This window comes from Petaurus breviceps, unplaced genomic scaffold (genome assembly GCF_028583685.1).
Source record: "Petaurus breviceps papuanus isolate PSGF00001 unplaced genomic scaffold, PetGlider_PUasm1.0 186, whole genome shotgun sequence".
NCBI classification, from domain to species: domain Eukaryota; kingdom Metazoa; phylum Chordata; class Mammalia; order Diprotodontia; family Petauridae; genus Petaurus; species Petaurus breviceps.
Window position 1 is genome coordinate 11,773,907 of NW_027185798.1, and position 10,100 is coordinate 11,784,006.

Sequence of the window (10,100 nt, forward strand, 5' to 3'; positions counted from 1 at the left end):
TCTCTCTCTCTCTCTCTCTCTCTCTCTCTCTCTCTCTCTCTCTCTCTCTCTCTCTCTTTCTCTCTTTCTCTCTCTTTCCCCCCTCCCTCCCTTCCCCTCTTCATTAATCTTCTTTTAGTATGAAGACTTTCCTGATCCCTTCTACCTTCTAGAAACCCCCCACCCTGTATTTACCAGCAGCCATAGCTACATTTATTTCTTCCACATCTGTTTGTAGATCTCCTTGTCTGTCCCATTAGAATGTGAGTGCCTTGTGGGTCCAGGTCCATAATGTTTCATCCTCTGTACTTGGATCCCCAACATCTCGTATGGGGCCTGGTGCATAGTAGGAGATTAATAAAGGATCAAGACTTTTGTGACTGAGCCTGGACTTTGCTTAGAACTTGGTCGCCTCATTCCAAGCAAAACAAAACTGCTGCCACCTCTTTTTCCTTTTCCTTTTTTCTTTCTTCATATAGTCAGTCCATTAGTTAAGCACCTACTGTGTGCCACATACTGTGATGGGTACTAGTGCTATGAAGTGCAGAGAATGGATAGTCCTCACTCCCCAGGAGGCTTGTATTCCAATGGAGGAGACAAATAAGGTGAAAGATCTGAAGTTAAGAAATGCACATGTACAAAGAATGGGCATATATGACACACAGCATGGTATGTGCACACATGCACTTGTATGTAGTGTATATATGTATCTGTTTCGTATTCAGTCATTTTTCAGTCGTGTCTGACTCTCGTGACCCCATTTGGGGTTTTCATGGCAGAGTTACTGGCATGCTTTGCCATTTATTTCTCCAGCTCATTTTACAGATGAGGAAACTGAGGCAAACAGGACAAAGTGACTTACCCAGGGTCACCCTGCTAGCAGGTATCTGGGGCTGCATTTGAACTGAGTTTCCCTGAGTCCAGGTCACCTAGCACACATGTATATCATACATACACATACACACATACTACATATAAAGTAGTCTGTAGCAGAGATGCTGTGTCTGACCCAGAGTCTCACATTTGCAGCTTACCTTTCTCCAGGCTTCACTGTCTCTCCAGACTGTCCCACGGCCTTTTTGAAGGTCATTGGGAAATCATCAGCGGATGACCTGACGGTGTGGATACATCATCCCCTTGTGATTCGCTTTTGCCTCTGAACAAAAGGTGACCCCGTTTCCTTCCTCGCTGGCCAGAGGACAGGTGCTGCCTAGAGGACCCTGGCGCTGGGCGTCAGGATGTCTGCTGCTGCAAGCCCCGGCTTTATTTTGGGCTTTGCCGGACTTGCACATGGTGGATTAATTATTTATTTCCAGTGTTCCCATGCAGATGATAATGGAGTGTACAGTTCAACCGCTTCGTGGTTCCTTGGCTTGCTGAGACTATTTCTGGCCTTCCAGGAGTTCTGGGGGATGTTTGGGGCTTGCAGTGGGGCAGACCCTCTGCCCAGCATCCTTAGGAGGTGACAAGGTGGGGGTGGAGACTCCCCAAAGGAGCAGGGAACGGCCTCTGCCAGGGAGGAAGGAGTGGCCAGGCAGGTGGGGAGAGGAGGAGGGGAAATTGGAATCTTTAAAAAAAAAAATTTAACAAGTTGCAAGTGTGCTTGGTTCTTGATCTAATGAAAGGCTAGGCCAGGAAAAGCGAGACTAAGAAACAGATGTGAGTGCCCCAACTCATCAAGTATGTTTGGTATTGTTTTTCCCATGGTGGTAGGCTGAGTTAAATTGGGCTCCCTCCTTCTCCAGAGGGACTCAGCAGGGTCGCTTGGACCGCTCTGCTGCGATCTGGGCCATCTGACTGGCATGTGTTTTCAGCAGAAGGGCTGGGAGGCTGTGTGCCTTTCATCTATTTTTATAAGGTTTTATTTTATTATTATTTTTTAAATGCCATCATTTTTTTTTAATATTTTTAAGCAATCGGGGTTAAGTAACTTGCTCAAGGTTACACGGCCAGTTATTTCTGGGTGTGGTGCTGAGTATCTGAGCCTGGGATTCGATCTCCAGGTCATCCCGACACTGGAGCCGGTACTCTTACTCTCTGAGCCACCTGGTCGCCCCTAAGCAATTGGGGTTAAGTAACTTGCTCAAGGTTACACGGCCAGGTGTTTCTGGGTGGGTGCTAAGTGTCTGAGCCCGGGATTCGATCTCCAGGTCTTCTCAACACTGGAGCCGGTGCTCTTGCTGTGCTACCTGGCCGCCCCTTAAATGCCATCATTATCTCTTGATACGCCATCTCCTCCCTCCATCCCCCATCGAGTTTTTCCACGTCCTAAAGAAAAACTGTTCAGCAAAATTGCCTGATGGAGCTACCGCATTCCTGGCTCAGGGATAATATTCTTCACTGGTAGCCCCCACCTCACTTTTGAAAGGAGGTGGACTAGGGCAGCTAGGTGGTGCAATGAATAGAGCACCGGCCCTGGGGTCAGGAGGACCTGTGTTCAAATCCGGCCTCAGACACTTAACACTTACTAGCTGTGTGACCTTGGGCAAATCACTTAACCCCAATTGCCCCGCCTTCCCCCCTACAAAAAAACAAAACAAAAAAAAAAGAAAAAGAAAGGACACAGACATGTTTTATCATCCCTTCTCTGGGACAGTGTTAATGAGTATTAAGTAAGTACCTACTGTATGCCGCACATTGTGCTGTGCCGGTCTCTGGATTTGGTCTGATGTTGGCTGCCTTTTGGTGATAGTTTTGGGGTCATTGTGTGTCTTGTTCGCTCTTCCTGCTTTTGTTTTTGGAGAGGGAATGTGGCCCAGTGTAAGGATGTCTGACCAGATAGGGACCAGACTGTGCTTCTGACGCCTGCTGCCTGTGGTCCTGGGCACGTTTCTTACCTCCTGAGACCTCAGTTCCTTTACCTGGAAAATGAAGGGTTTGGACTAGAGGGGATTGGACCAGAGGACCCCCTAGACCCCCTTTTAACTCTGCAGCTAGGATTCTATTGCACTAGTCTTCCCTAAAGTTATTCAGAATGCTTTCTCTTTCTCTCCCTTCCTTTCCTTCTTCCTTCCTTCCTTCCTTCCTTCCTTCCTTCCTTTTTTCCTTTCTCATTGTCTCTTTCTTTTCTTCTTCTCTCTCCTTCCCCTCTCCCTTCCCTTTGCTTCCTTCCTTCTCTCCACAATCCACACACACACACACATATATATACATATACACATGTATGTGCATGTGTATATATACATATGTATATGTCTCTTTTACACCACAGTTTGTATAGCCATTCCCTAATCATTGGACACTCACTTTATTTTCCATCTTTTGCTACCATAGCAAATACTACTCTGAATATTTTGGTTAAATGAGATTCAGACCAGAACTATCATTTCATTGATTTAAAGAAAACTCCCCTTACTAACACAGGTTAGACCTATCTCTGTGATGTACAGTCCTAGAGAGCTGTCATTTACCGAGGGAGTCACCCATCCAGTATGTGTCAGGGGCAGGACTTGAACCCCCGTTTTACTGGCTTCCAAGCCTCTGTCTACTGCTACCTCTTCAGGTTAATCTGGAACCTTTCTTTTACTTGAAGCATACATATACATATACATAGTATAATGTAGTTGTATCATCTCTGAATCAGAGGATAGGCATAGTTGAATCACTTCTCCACCATGATTCCATATTGGCTTCCAGAATGGTGGGACCCAGTTCACATTTCTACCAACAGTGTAGAGTATTCCTTTCTTTGATTCCTCTGGCATTGACTATGGAGTGAGAGCAGTTGAGTGACTTTTTCTCTGTGCCTTTGATATTTGTGGAAAAGTATTTGTAGTCCACTTGGGTATAGAGAACTCAGAGATACAAGCCTTGGTTGGGAGGAGAATCAGAATTTAATGGAAGTTATCAGTTCAGTGGGCCTTCCTGAAGGCTCTTGCATGGAAAGCCAATTTGAGGGGATAATGGTCAGACACGATACTGTCCTTAAGCCTTATTGGAAATCACCCGTTTTCGCTCAGCCCAGAGCCACGGCTACAAAGGTAATTTTGCACGCATTAAATATCCAACAAAGGACTGGAGCTGAGCTTGCTTTGGCAAACAAACAGATCCCCAAATGGATCAAATAAATTGTAATGCAGAGCAAATTGAAATACTTGAGGATTTGTCTCAGATGCTTAAAATCATATTTTATTCTCTGTCTCCATATTGCCCTCAACCAAAGGGACACATTTGTTGAAAAGACCATGGAAGGAGCCATCCCATTGTTATTAGAAGCCCTAGCTGACGGTGCTGAGCTGGCCCAGGCCTGGTTTCCCTCGGCTCTCTGCTAGTTTGGGACAGAAGGGAAAGTACTTAGGGTGTCAATTTCACCCTGAAAGGTTTTTCACAAAAAAGCGTTTTTAATGAAGCAGGGCACACCGCATCATTATCATTTCCAACGCAGAGAACTCATTTTCAATTTCACTATCAAAGGAAAATGACAAATAGAGAATGCAAGGAAAACCAGATGGACTCGCTGCATTAGGAGCTTAGTATGCAGATTTTGTGTCACATATTAGCATTCATTAAGTCAAAAGGGAAAAAAAAATGAGTTTTGCCTCCATGCATTAGGACCAATAAGGCTGGCCGAGTTCCAAGTCCGCTCTTGTGGATTAATTGTTTTTATAGCTGTTTTAATTAAAATTGTTCAGTATATGATTAACCTAAAAGTTCTAATTTCCACAAAACCATCCAACAAATGAGACATTAATATTTTATATTAACCACAGAGATAGGACCATGTTTTTTAAAATTTTTTTTAGATGCTTGCAAGGAAGTAAGCCGGGGCAAATGGCCCCAGTGGAAAGGCGTTGGAAGTGGACGGGTGGGAATCTACTTTGTCAGTGACCCAGAACAATAGGAAGCAGAATTGATTGTCCTGTTCAATTAATCCGTCTGTCAGCAAGTATTTATTAAGTGCTTACTATGTCCTGTCCTCTGTGCCAAGCGGTGGGGATACAGAGAAAAAGCGAAAAGTCTCTCTCATCCCGTAAATTCCATACAGAAGGATGTATATTTGTCGTTTTTGATTTTTTTTCTTCCCCTTCCCCTGCTGGGAATTGACAACTTGGACCTGACCTCTTATAAATAATATAAGAAAAAAGTGAGCAGGCAAGGTCAGTAGACTTATTTATTTATTTAGCTGTTTGTTTTCCCACACAGTTGCGGCTTGGGGAGCTTTGAGGTCATCTGTCTGGTCCAGTTTTAAAATGAGGGTGTTGGGCAAGGTAGCTTCTGATGTCCCTTTCACCTGCGCATCTCTGATCCTATAAAAATGGAGAGAATCGTCCCAGTTCGTTTCCCTTATTTTATTGATGAGGAAACTGAGGCTCCTGCTTGACTGAAGGTCACACAGTCTGTAGGGGCAGAGCCAGGGTTTGAACTAAGAACAGAATTTAGCTTCTTAGAGGATAGGGAGTCCCACAGATGCAAAGTGTTTTGAAAAATTGGAAGTTGTTTAAGGCCGGTCAGAAAGTCAGAACAGAAGGAAGAGAAATTGATAACATCACAAAAGAGTTAAGCGCATTAGAGAGAAATCTGGTAATGGATGGTATGCGGTGAGCCTGTAAAGCATTTATTAACCCCCTCCTGTTTGCCAGATACTGTTTGGTGCTGCAGAGATAAAACTGAATTAGACCTTGTTCTCAAGGAGTTGTATATCAGTAATTACAGATAGGGAAATGGAGGCACACAACAGTTGGATGACTTGTTCATGAATACATACTACATAAGTATCCGAGGTGGTATTCAAAGCCATGTCTGTCTGCCTCTGTCTCTCAAATATTTTATTTTTTCCAATTACATGAAAAACAATTTTTAACATTTTTTAAAATTTTGAGTTCAAAATTCTCTTCCTCCTTTTCCCCCTCATTGAGAAGGCAAGCAGTTTGATATACGTTATATACACATACAGTCATGCAAAACATATTTCCATACTAGTTATGTTGTGAAAGAAAACGCAGACTCCACCAAAATACCCCAAGAAAGTTAAGTAAATTATAAAAACTATGCTTCGATCCTCTTCCAGACTCTGAGTTCTTTCTCTGGAGATGAATAGCATTTTTCATTGTAAGTCCTTTGGGATTGTTTTTGATCTTTGTATTGCTGAGAATAACTGAGTCATCAACAGTTGATCATTATTATGATATTGCTGTTAACTGTGTACAAAGTTCTCCTGGTTCTGCTGATTTCTTTCACTCTGCATCAGTTTATATAAATCATCCCAGGTTTTTCTGAAATTATCCTGTTCAGCATTTCTTACAGCATAATAACATTCCATCCCAGTCACATACCACAACTTGTTAAGCCATTCCCCAACTGATGGGCGTCCCTTCGATTTCTGATTTTTTTTACTACTACTAAAAGAGCTGCTATATATATTTATATAGAAATATATATTATATAAATATATATGCGTATATATAAATACCTGTATAAATACAGGTCATTTTCCTTTTCCTTTGATCTTTTTGGGGTACTGACCTAGCAGTAAGCTGCTGGATCAGAGGGTTTGCAGTTTTCTAGCCCTTTGGGCATAGTTCCAGATTGCTCTCCCGAGTAGTGGGGTCAGTGATGACTCCACCAGAGACTCCCAAGGCCAGCGCTCCAGCTGTAACACCAGGCTAGTTTTCTGATAGGTGTTGCAGATGTTCTTGGGCAGCTACTCTGGGCCTGGGCCTATGCCAGACAGTGAGGGAATGTTCTTGTTAGTTATGTGACCTTGGGAAAGTCACTTCATCCTGGGCCTCAGTTTCCTCCTTTATAAAACAAGGGGTTGGGCGAGGTGACCTCTGAGTTCCCTTCCAAATGTAGAGCTGCAGACCTGCCTCTGTGACCTTGGGTGAGTCACTCAGAGGCTTACCAGATTGGGCTGGGTCGGTTGGTCACCTGTCATGCCCAGGGGGCCCCCTTTACATATGGAGGGAGCTGCAAGGGGGCAGGAAACATACCTAGGGAACAGGTGTCCAGGGTTGGGAGGGTCAGTAATTTACCTGAAGTCTGGTAGGCGCTTCCCCCATAGAATGCAAACTCCTTTAAGAGAGAGAGTGGTGGATCTTGTCTTTGTCTAACCCTCATGCTGAGCATGGTTCCTGGAAGTCATAGATACTTAATAAATGCCTGCTGGCTGATTGATTGATTGATTGATTGATTGAAGCATAAAGAGGTGGAATCTGAACTTCTGCAGCACCAGTCTCCAGCCGCCACACTGGGAGGTTACTTGGGGCCGGGGCCGGGATGCACACACCTGATGGGGAAGGGAGGTGACCTCTGTCAGGTACCAGAAGGCAGGCTGTCTGTGAGACACTCAGTTATAGCCCAGCATATTTTAGGAGGAAATTCTATTGCCTCTAGCCTGCCCCAGGCAACCCATAGCAGAATTGATAGCAGAGTTAATTGGCTCTGGATAGGACTGGTTTTGGAAAGGTCAGAGAGCCCCTGGAGGATTCGATTTTCTGAGAGCCGCCTCTTAACCAACTCCTGGCAGCCTGCCTTCACCCCAAGCCCCCAAGTTCAGGAAAGGGCATCCAAGACTACTCAACAAGTGTCCAAGGTGACAGATGGCACTGGATGAGAGAGACATCTTTGCCTAGGCCACAGGGCCATAGATTGAGAGCAGGAAGGGACCTGAGAAGTCAGCGCGACTTACCCTCTCGTTTTGTGTAGGAGGAAAGTGCAGACCTAGGCAGGTGAAGTCATCTGCCCAAAGCCAGATGGAAACTGAGCCAGGATTTGAACCCAGATTCTCTGGCCCCTCACCTAGCTCTGTAACTGAACAGTCTCAAGGCAAACATGATCATTTTAAGCTTGTGTGTGTATGTATGCATATGTGTGTGTAGTATTGTATGTGTACACATGCACACGTATAAATACAGACACAATCTATATATCATATGTGTGTATATGCATACATGTGTAAATATACACACATACCATATATAGACATACACATATGTACACTGGGGGTCTGGTCCTGCTGGGACTTGTGTGTCAGCTGTAGAGAGGAGGAAGAGGTCTGCGTGAGCTCCCCCATCCTCAGGTCCCTGAAGATCCTGAGACTCTTTCCTCAACACAAAACTTGCAGCGGTATACTAAGGTTCTCTTGTTGCTGATGAGGCCCCATATTAGGAGCAGAATCCTCAAGTGGCATGAAAAAGACCGAAGGAAGTAAGTATTGAATCAGGCAGGCGGGCAGGGCCCGTGGCAGGGGCGTCTCTGTCCCTCTTTTGGGAATCCAGCAATGGATGGAGTGGTTTAGTTCTTTTCTCTTTGCCCCCGGGTCCTGGTCCTGAACATCATCTGCGTGATGGCAGGAATTTCTGCACCACTTGGGCGGTTTGCAAAGCCAGTTTCATTTTTGTCATCAGCTCCATCCCCCAGCACAGTGTTAAACAAATGCTCGTCAGGAGGTTGCCAGTGCCCCTGAAAGGGGCAATTGACTGATCCAGAGTCACAGAGTCAGTATGTGCCAAAGGCTGGACCTGAATCCAGATTTTTCTGACTCCTAGGTTGGTTCTTTATCACTCCTCAATGCCCCCAACTTAGCACCTTACAAATGGGGTCTCCACTCAGCAGTAAGAAGAGGTGGCATCGGTTGGAGGGCTTACAAAAAGACCCAGACATCTATCTCTCTCTCTCTCTCTCTCTCTCTCTCTCTCTCTCTCTCTCTCTCATATCTTCCCTTTCTGTGTCTGCTTCTCTGTGTCTCTTTCTCTCTCTGTCTCTTTTCCCCCATGTATATCTTTGCCCTTTTTTCTGTTTCTGCCTCTATCTCTTGCTGTGTCTTTGTGTGTCTACCTCTGTCGGTCCCTCCCTCTCTCTCTCTTTCTCTGTGTCTCTGCCTCTCTCTGTCTCTATTTTTCTCCCTCCATCCCTCTGTCTTTCTGTGTATCTGCCTCTGTGTGTCTCCATCTCTCTGGGTGGGTCTCCCTCCCGTCTTGTCTCTGTCTTATTGTCTTCCTTAGCCATTGAGTAGAGAACACTGACTGAGCACTCTTGTATGTTTCTTGCTAGGGCATCCTGCATTTGAACCCATTCTAAGATTCATGGTCATTTGGTTGATGTGGTCCTCGGCCTCAGGCGGGCAGCCCAGTGCCAGTGGTGATTTCTGGACTCTGCACTAGTTGGTGATTTCTGGGCTGCCTGTGGCCTGTTCTGCTGGTCACTGAGGCCCATTAGTTGGCAGCCCCTCTGGGGTCGCTGCTGCTGCCCACAGGCTTGGGATCAGGGATCACTCCATCTTGGGAATGAGCTCTCAGTTCATCTGGTAGGTTTGCTCTTTTGGATTCATCCTGAAGTTTTTTAATGAGGCTCTGGGGAATGGCCAGGAAGAGAGTGGAGAGGACCCAGCATGGCAATAGGAGATTTTTAACACACACACACACACACACATACACACACACATACACACATATACACACATACACACACACAGAAAGCAGTGGGTTGGTTTAAAAACGTTAAAACATGACTACCTTTGGGAGTGCGATGTTAACATCTTTGTGGGATATTAGAGCAGAATCCCTACAAAGCCAAAGCCTCCTTCTTTGACAAATATTCCCTGAACCCTCATTATAATAGCAAATGATTTGAGTTTCTCAGATTTCTCAGGTTAAAGATTCAGCTGCGTCCTGGAGAGAGAACTGAGCTGATATTTCTAGAAAGTTTCCCCTGTGCCCTTGGCCCAAGGGCTATCAATAACCTGTATCAGTCTTCTGCTGGGAATGATTCGCAGGCTGTTGGTAGGGCTGGGAGCCGAGGGAGGAAGCTAGAGATTACTGTTTTCCCCGTGGGGGGGGGGGGTGAAAGATGGAACTGAAACCATATTGTAAATGTTAGTTTTTCAAACTTTTAAAAAAATGCATTAGTTTTTTAAAGTGAATCATTGCAGTATGTTTTGAGGAGGGGAAACCAGAAAGTCATGTGTCTTCCTATTACCCTTCTTTCTGGGCCCCTTCTCCCTTAACCTTATTCCTGCTGTCATCTCCATCAAATTATAAATCCCTGGAGAACAGGGACTGCCCTTTGTCTCTTTTTGTATCCCCAGCACTTAGCACAATGCCTGGATGCATGATCAGCACTTAATAAATGTTTATTGAAGGAAGGAAGGAAGGAAGGAAGGAAGGAAGGAAGGAAGGAAGGAA

At 45.0% G+C, this 10,100-nt stretch overlaps 1 protein-coding gene across 6 annotated transcripts in view; it reads left to right on the plus strand.

The window, feature by feature from the left end:
• Positions 1–10,100, plus strand: part of AUTS2 (activator of transcription and developmental regulator AUTS2) — a 1,243,088-nt gene that overhangs the window by 60,776 nt on the left and 1,172,212 nt on the right. The window lies entirely within an intron of this gene.